At 38.4% G+C, this 7,694-nt stretch overlaps 1 long non-coding RNA gene across 2 annotated transcripts in view; it reads left to right on the top strand.

The window, feature by feature from the left end:
• Positions 1-3,545: 3,545 nt before the first annotated feature.
• The window catches only part of LOC143810018 (uncharacterized), a 95,674-nt gene continuing 91,525 nt past the window's right edge, over positions 3,546-7,694 (top strand). Inside the window, exons 1-2 of one of the 2 annotated variants that reach the window (XR_013222602.1) lie at positions 3,546-3,817; positions 5,959-6,069. This is a non-coding gene — a long non-coding RNA (uncharacterized LOC143810018). The remainder of the gene's footprint in view (positions 3,818-5,958; positions 6,070-7,694) is intronic. The other variant, XR_013222601.1, reaches the window with a different exon arrangement.

Below are 7,694 nucleotides of genomic sequence, written 5' to 3'. Positions count from 1 at the left end.
AATGTCTCAAGTGGGATGCCACAGGGCTCTGTCCTGGGCCCTGTATTGTTCAACATATTTATCAATGATTTAGATGAAGGAATTGAGGGTAAACTGATAAGATTTGCTGATGTCACAAAGCTAGGAGGGATAGCTAATACTAGAGAAGAGAGAGAGGATTCAAAAAGATATAAATAAACTGGAGCAGTGGGTAGCAACTTACAGAATGGTTTTTTACAGGGAAAAATGCAAAGTACTACATCTTAAAAATGAAAATGAAAAAAAAGCCTATACAAAATGGGAGGAATAGGGCTAAGCAACAGCACATGTGAAAAAGACTTGGGTATACTAATAGATCACAGGCTGGACATGAGTCAACAGTGTGATGCAGCAGAAAAAAGGCAAATACAATTCTGGGATGTATTAACAGAAGCATACATGCTAGATCACGTGAAGTTATTATTGCCCTCTACTCCTCTTTGGTCAGACCTCATCTGGAATACTGTGTCCAGTTTTGGGCACCACATCTTAAAAAAGACATTAACAAACTGAAGCAAGTACAGAGAAGAGCGACCAGAATGGTGACCGGTCTGCAAAAGATGTCCTAAGGGGAACGGTTACAGGATCTGGGAATGTTTAGCTTGCAAAAAAGAAGACTGAGAGGAGACTTAATAGCTGTCTAAAAATATCTCAAGGGCTGTCACATTGCAGAAGGATCATCTTTATTCTCATTTGCACAAGGAAAGACTAGAAGCAATGGGATGAAACTGAATGGAAGGAGACACAGATTAGATATTAGAAAAAACTTTTTGACAGTTAGGGTGATCGAAGACTGGAACAGGCTGCCACGAGAGGTGGTGAGTTCTCCTTCAATGGAAGTCTTCAAACAGAGGCTGGACAGACATCTGTCTGGTATGCTTTAGTGAATCCTGCTTTGAGCAGGGGGTTGGACCAGATGACCCAGGAGGTCCCTTCCAACTCTACCATTCTATGATTCTATGACTCCAGGATCCATCACAATAAGTGATATCACAGCGCCCTCGCACCAGCAACAGGCACTAGGCAAGGCGTGGGAGCGCTATCCACTATCCACAACCTTAAAGCATATCGCTTTCTCTCTGAGGACTATACAGCCCATAGTACACATCACCACAACCAGGGAGGCTTCCCTATACAGTGTACATCCACCACCAAGACAACATTGACAATGTATTGAATAAGACCAGGGATAGGTCAAAACGTCACTCAATTATATTGTCGCTCTGAAATTTTTTCTGTGTTCTGCCACTTTTTACTTTTTTTGTTCTCACCAATAAACATTTTTTTTCTTGCATCACTTGAAAATCCTCAGAGTGTGCGGTAAAATTCTACTTTATGGACTCATGGTCATCTGGCCCATTACACCAGCACCTCGAATTAGGACAGAGTGCAGGCCATTATCTTTCTTTATTGGTCATTTTACAAAAACACATTCCCTTCAAGCTCTTCTTGAAGATATGGCTCCAAAAAGCAATTCAGAGCTAAAAAGTGAATGTGACTATCAAGAACAACAATGTTTTACATGTTATATGCTTCTACACTTGGTGGCATTCTCCTGTCATTGCTTGGAGGTGATTCAAATAGTATCAGTAGGGCAGACATTTGTTGATTTAAGTAGGAAGAAAGGCATCCTATGACAGTCAAGAAAATGATGAGGAATCCAGCTCAACGAGATAGTGAAAAAAACCTTTTCTTTATTCACTTGGAAAATGTGTTCAGTGGAGGATAAAAACATCAGCGTTTCTGGTGACCAAGCACCCTTAATCATGATATCATGACTAAGGGTGCTTGGTCACCAGAAACGCGTTGATATCGCATTTTATTCTCTGTAATTGCTGATGTTTTTATTCTCCACTGAACACATTTTCCAAGTGAATAAAGAAAAGGTTTTTTTTGCTATCTCGTTGAGCTTGATCCCTCATCATTTTCTTGATTCTTCCACACCCTGACACAGCGGTTCCGTGCTCTGAGTCTCTAAGGATGTCGACCATGGTGAGCTGGACTTTGTTTGATATCCTATGATAGTGCAATGTTAAAAGTCAATGCACTCTTCAATATAACCCAATCTAATGCTTTTTTTTTGAGTGCAGAAATTATATGGCAGTAGTTCAGATTGTGGGTTCACTCACACTGGCTTATAACACGGCCGAGTGCTTTACTTTCCGATTTTTTTTATCAGACAGCATGAGGCCCAGTGTTATACTAAGGCAGTGCAGATCAGCGATGTCATAAGCATAATTGTCCCAATTCTCTCACATGAAAGAATATATGCCAGTGTAAGCATACCCTTTAAAGGGAATCTGTCAGTAGGATAAAATCACCTAAACCATCTATATAGGTATGTAGGTCATATGAAGCTGAATAAAATCATAACTTGATATCTGAAATCCAATGTCTTATTCCAAAGATATCCATTTTTTTAATATATGTAAATGAGCTGTTCCAGGTTTTGGGCCAGACACAGAATTTCATGAGAATCTGCCTCCAGAGATTATTCTTTTTAAAAAGGTGGCATTACCAGTGTGAAACATGGAACTAACACAGAACAGGAGAACTGAAATTTGTCTTCTTACAAAGACATTTGCTGCAGCTCTCACAGCTCTGCTGTATTGCAGCACTGTCTGCCTGTGAGATGGAAGCTGAAGCTGAGGAGAACCTGCAGAATGTGTCAGGTATAATCACACACAGCTCTGCAGTGAGATCAGGAGAGAAGAGAGCCGCCATTACACATCAGGGTCAGTGTTCGGCCCATAGATCTTAACAACTCATTTCCATATAAGAAAAACATGGATTTCTCTGGAATAAGACTTCGGATCACAGATATCAAGGTATCATTATATTTAGGTTCCTATGACCTCCATGCCCATATAGACGTCTGAGGAGGGCTGATCCTACTGACAGATGCCATGTATGCACAGGTTAGCAATGGGAGTGAATGAAAAGGTAGAATGCGCAAGAAGGGATCTCTGGATATCATGAGCAATGGTGAGCATGAGACATAAAGTAGTGATCATGAAGACACATTTTTGTGGACTTTCATTAGTAATCCCAAACACTACAGTGAGCGCCTACCTAGTCTGAATTGCCTCATTACGGGGAATAGATTCCAATCTGCACTGAAAATAATAAAAAATGTACCATCCCTTAATTTCTAAGGCAGCAAATCTGGACAGCAGATATTGCAATCCTATTAGTTCTGGTATATGCATTTAGAAGTATTCATTCTGAATGGACACAAAAAAATGTAGAAAATAGTAATGGACTTGTGAGCTATACAAATAATGTGGGAAAGAAGGTGGCGAGGAGTTATCTTGAAGGGGCATAAGGCAAGAACGATAAGAAAGTGGAATATTGAGTATGTAAGGAAGAGAATGAGAGAAGAAAGATAACTGGTGTAAAAGCAGCTTCAAGCCGTGAGCGACATTTCTCTCTATTGGAACCCTGCTGACATCTCATTCAAAGCAGAGAGGAAGCGCCCCCTGCCTCCTCACCTCATTCATTAAAAGCACCACACATAAATGACAGCTAGGGGATTCAGCTGCGTTCTCTCTTACAGCTGCAGCATGATGATCAGCTCAAGATGGAGCGATCCCAAGTCCTGGCTATTCCTCCGGGTTACTTTCCTTTCCAGCACACTACGCTTGCTCTACTCTTGTGTACCTGTAGTGTGGAGTGACAGCCCTGCCTGAGATTGAGCTGACATGTATCAGCTGCCTTCTACTACCTGATCCCAGCTCTCCCGTTACTACACCGCAGCTGTCCGGAAGAAAGATTGCTCCGCAGCTTCAGAGTCTCCTGTGTAAGTTTGTTTTTTGCTGTTATATAGAGATACAGTGATCTTTTTCTTTTTGCATGCTTCATTGCTGGCATCTAAAATACCAGATCAAACCGAAATACTTGTCATCCAAATTCTGTGATCCTGCATTGCCTTACAGAGAGTAAATCTTAGCACTTCTGCACTTATTATACTCATTACTATGGCAAATTATTTTATGTTTTTCCAAAACAAAATGCATTCATCAGTATTTTTTATGTCACGGATAGATCTCTTACTTATTATAGTCTTTGGGGCTGTTCACACTTCCATGTAATTTTGAAGACAGAATTGTCTACACCAAAGCATAGTGATCTTAATCCGATTTAAATCTGAGTCACGGAACAAACTCATCAATAGGTCCATAAAAAAAAAATATCATACTGTACATGGGTGTAAGGCATATGTGAGCTGTTCAATTTTCATGTTTGATAGAAGCTTGAGAGAGATTCTCATTGGCAAAAAAGCCAATGAAATTCAATGGAGAAAACTGACCCATTAATAAAAATCTGTCTTTTTTTTGCGTTAGAGGAAAATCACTGAGGTCTGAATGAGTCTTTACTGAAGGGAAAGCAGAAAGTGATTATTCTCTGCATCATCAGACAACCAAGGCTGCTCATACTGCGAGCATTACCAATATCTACAACAAATGAATTCATACTCTCCAGCAGAGAGGTGCAGCAGGACACACTGTAGGAGCCATGAAATTCATCAACAAATTGGGGAATCGCTCTAACAGTGTAAAACTATTTGTTAATTACCTTATTCCCCTTAAGGACTCTGTGCTTAATGAGACGACATTCACTCTCCTTTATTCTTTAGTCCTAATTTAAAATAATAAGCAATGTTTGAAGAGCAATATATAATGCCACAATTTGCCCCAAATCATAGTGGAAATTTATTTTCCATCAGAGAATGCTAGCTTTCACCTCATGCTCTTTAGAAAGTACATCCAGCATGATATAATATGCATAATTATATATACTTTCTAGTTACAGAGTTTTGCTAGGGCATAATGGTGCCTTTCTGACATTTTCACAAATTAGTGGACGTTGCAAAATGATAAAAAACATAGTGCGAATGTATTTCTGCAAATATCATTACATTTATGCTATTCATATCTGATTTCTGTATCTGTGAACTACAATTCTATAACTTTGACATATTCAGGAGTGAGAAGACAAGTTTTCCCTGTTCTACACTTTTATTGTCCTATTTCAGCCCTTAACTGACCCTGTTTACTGTTTCTATAGTTAATATGATTACACCAATTAATTCATACCAGAAAAAGTATGCCTACAATTAGTCATGTTAGAAGACACTTATCATTCTATAGTATGGCTTTTATACCTGCCAACTTTTTCATCATGTTTCATATGCTTCTAATATTATTATTTTTTATTAATATTATTCAAAACTTACTGTACTTAATTCAGCATTCCTTATATAGTACGCCTAATGTACAATTCAATGGCATATATTTGGCTAGTAATTATATGAATGGTTTTGGTTTTCTACAATAAAAGTATGTAATACACTTTGATTCAAAAGGGTTTTTGACACTGTGTTAACATTGCTAGGACAATTAACAATGGGAGTTGTGGTTTAGTGTACAGGAGATGTACAGGGTACCAATGAAGAGCCATGCCAGTTGGCTTGCTAAGGAGGATCTCTCGGCTCTCCTGACATGTCTGTCCTAGTATATACTTGGAATCTTCATGAAAAAATAATTCTGGATTGTCTAGAATGCTATGTCATCCCAAGCCTCTGTTACCACTCTTGGAAATGTTATAATGATTGATTAGTCCCATTTTTCTTTTCAATAGGGTGTGTCCCTCACAATGTCAACACTAACTGGAAAGTATATAAGTTCTAACAATAAACACTCCAGAATTATTTGTTGGTCAATTGGGAAAACTGACTGGACTACTTTAAAGTTTGATCTCAAAATCAGAGATTTGTCAGAGATTTGGATGTTTCTAATTTTGACGCTTGAATTCATATACTGTAGTCATGTTTTTGGCGTTCACAATACAATACTATTGCTTACATGGCAGGAGAGAGCATTGTATTCATGTGTGGTCTGTTTTACTTTCCATTGACCCAGTATTTTCTTTCTTTGACAGAACTTATGTGCTAAGAATTTATCACTTTCTGGAGTCAAGTAATTGGTCCTAGATATCCATATCCACATTAACTAGAAACACCTGTGATACTTCTGAAACACTGGACTCCATGTAAGCAATGCCTGATGAGGGGACAATATAGTGATTCATTTCATCTGTTAATATTGTTGTATTAATATATGTATATTTATAATTTTGTTGGGGTTATTCTCAGCAGCTACATTTGCAGGCAAGGAACTGTTCACAGGAGTCACATCCGCACCTGGGGATTGCATGGTCCAAATCATGTGCATATCTTATAGTCTGACAGAACCCCTCTAACTTTGGAAACAATTTATACTACTGGTATCCTCTATTGTTGCACATTGAGTCACCACAGACACCAGTTCCCAGATAAGACTATAGTCTCCAAACTTTATTTCTGGACTTCCTAGAAAATGCACAGAGTGCTGTCACTTTACAGGAATGATTCTTAGTCATTTCACAGTCCACGTATAATTCACCCATAGAAAGCAAACCATAAGTATAAAAAAATAGTAAAGTCAGGTATAATAAACCCAATTATGTCCCAGTACAGGAGAATAGACACAGTAATTTCACAGTACAGAGATAATGACACAGTGATGTCACATTACAGGGACAATAAAATAGTGATGTCTTAGTACAAGGATAATAATGAGAGTGATGTCCTAGCGCTGATATAATAAAAACAATGATGTCACACAACAGGGATCATAAACAAAGTGAAGTAAAAAGTACAGAAATAACAAACACAGTGATGTCACATTACAGAGACAATAAACACTGTGGAGAGATAACAAATAGTATGAGCGAAGCAACCAGGCAACCCCCACATGTACTTATGCTGGCTAACAGATGTAAATCATTCAGCTGCGGCAATAAAAACTAAATCTCCGAGCACTAAAAAATACTCGGAGGACACCCGAGCGTGCTCGGGAAATCTCGAGTAACGAGTATATTCGCTCATCACTAATAATAAACACACTGATTTCACAGTGCAGAGATAATAAACACACTGATGTCACAGTACATGGATAATAAACACACTGATGTCACAGTGCAGAGATAATAAACACACTGATGTCACAGTACATGGATAATAAACACACTGATGTCACAGTGCAGAGATAATAAACACACTGATGTCACAGTACAGGGATAATAAACACACTGATGTCACAGTACATGGATAATAAACACACTGATGTCACAGTACAGGGATAATGAACACACTGATGTCACAGTACATGGATAATAAACACACTGATGTCACAGTACAGGGATAATGAACACACTGATGTCACAATACAGGGATAATAAACACACTGATGTCCCAGTACAGGGATAATGAACACACTGATGTCACAGTACAGGGATAATAAACACACTAATGTCACAGTACAGGGATAATAAAAGCAGTGATGTCACAATACAGGAGAATAGACAAAGTGATGTCACAGTAAAAAGATATTAAATGCATTGATGTCACAGTACAGGACAATACACAAGGTGATGTCAAAGTACCGTGATGGTAACTACAGTGATGTCACAGTACAGGAGAATAGACAAGGTGATTTCACAGAACAGAGATAATAAACAGAATGATGTCACAGTACAGGGATATTAAACACTATGATGTCACTGTACAATATGCTCAATCATGTGATAGTGTAGGTCTAATAAACACAATGTCGTCATTGTAATAAATACAACAA

This window comes from Ranitomeya variabilis, chromosome 2 (genome assembly GCF_051348905.1).
Source record: "Ranitomeya variabilis isolate aRanVar5 chromosome 2, aRanVar5.hap1, whole genome shotgun sequence".
NCBI classification, from domain to species: Eukaryota; Metazoa; Chordata; class Amphibia; order Anura; family Dendrobatidae; genus Ranitomeya; species Ranitomeya variabilis.
Note: the sequence above shows the minus strand (reverse complement) of the source record. Positions and strands in the feature narration are given on the sequence as shown.